General features: G+C 35.0%; 1 pseudogene; it reads right to left on the bottom strand.

Moving 5' to 3' along the window:
• Positions 1-1,340: 1,340 nt before the first annotated feature.
• LOC143544298 (small nucleolar RNA Z103) lies at positions 1,341-1,450 on the bottom strand (annotated as a pseudogene).
• Between the last annotated feature and the right edge of the window lie 303 nt (positions 1,451-1,753).

Here is a 1,753-nt window from a genome sequence, read left to right as displayed (position 1 = left end):
AGTCATCTAAGGGATGGTGTATCATGTGACTCTTCTTTATTACTCTGAACATGCATGTTTGTTAAGTTTGTTTGATTTCGTATTAAATGAAGTGTATGATTTTTGTGTCGTAATACTTTCCTTCTTGTGTTAAAAGAATATATATGACCGTGGGAGATGGGGTCGTATAAAAATATAATCAAACTATTTAACGTCATTACAAATGCATAAGTAAGCTTTACCAAAATTAGGTGGATCGCTGGCAGATGATCGCGAGTGGGGACAGAAATCGGGATGACCAGCGGCAAACCTGACTAAGGATCAAGGGATCATTGAATTTAAAAGCGTGCCAATTTGTGGCCGGTTGTTGAGCTCGTAACTGAATGTCTGAATCATTGAATTTAACACCAAAGTTTTCTATTTACAAAATTTTGTTTGGGTTGGGTAAACTGATTGGGCCGTATTCATGCACCGGCCCAATGATAATTTCACATTCAACAAGAAACATCCACTGTCACAAGTCATAACTACTTGGATTATGGGTTTCTCTATTCTGACACCATTTTTGCTATTCGTACACCCTACTTACACGTTCTCTCTTACGTGCACCTTTCTAAAGGGTAAGAAGGTGTCTAAATAGCAGCTCCCTTATTAACGCCATTCATCTGTCATATAATCGTTCGAGAGTGTTCTTCCCCACATCACTCTTCCATCTATCCTCCACAGAAGTGGCATCCAGGGGTAGAGCTAGGCAATTGGCAAAACTAAATTGAGCAATTGCCCAGACATTACGGAGGCGGTAGTGGTTGAGGCAAAAGCCTAATTGGTTTCGACCAAATACCGAAGTTGGTCATCAACTTAACCGGTTTGAGTCCACGTTATTAAACTCATTGACACACTCTAGGTTATAAGTTCTAATCATAAAGTTAGAACATTACATTGAATGAGAAAAATATTAACACACATTAAACTAAGCAAAGTGGATTCGTAGTTTGGTTAGGTCACGTCATTGTGAACACCACGTACGCAGCAAGTGAGCTTTAACTAACCCACAATAATAATACAATTAGCTGAAAATGGGTGAACCCCGTCTTCTTTAGGCCTATGTTGCACCATGTTCTGATTTGGCTAATAAAATTGTGATGATGTGGTGTTGTTATAGATGACAATGAAGCTTCATGAATATGAAAGGAAGCATGTTTTTAGTATTTTACTTCACATCAAATATACAACTAGTAGCCTCACAATACATTTATCAATTATTTTAGTAAATGTTGCTGAATGCTACTTTATATTTTATATTAATAAAAACGTATCCTGTTTATTTTTACCAGTTAGTAAAATATAAGTTATAATAGAGAATGGATCAGATTTCTGGCTTGGTTTCTCTTTAATAAATATAAAGAGAAAAAAATAAATGCGCTCAGTATAAACAACTTCGATCATCTGGGGAAATAATCATCACTTCCATTGTAACATTCGTTACTTTTCAAACCCGAAAACCCGACTCGTTTTGAATTTTCGGTTTTTGTTTATAAATATACGCATATATTATTTTATATCTCAAGTTTGATTCATGTATTTTACGTGTCATTCGATTTAGGTTTATTGTCGTTCGTTTATTGTTCATTTTGTTCAAATAATGAATCTACGGGATTTATAGTTTCTATCTAAACGAGTTACGATATTACGTTAAACATCCAAATTATAATTTCTCATTACGTTTATTAACGCATCTCAAAGTTCGAGATCCATTTTTTTGTAAGACTCTATT

The sequence above is a fragment of the Bidens hawaiensis genome, unplaced genomic scaffold, assembly GCF_021521415.1.
Source record: "Bidens hawaiensis isolate Kalapana, Puna unplaced genomic scaffold, B.hawaiensis_p1.1 tig00013505_1, whole genome shotgun sequence".
Lineage (NCBI taxonomy): Eukaryota > Viridiplantae > Streptophyta > Magnoliopsida > Asterales > Asteraceae > Bidens > Bidens hawaiensis.
This window is presented reverse-complemented; position numbering and strand designations above follow the sequence as displayed.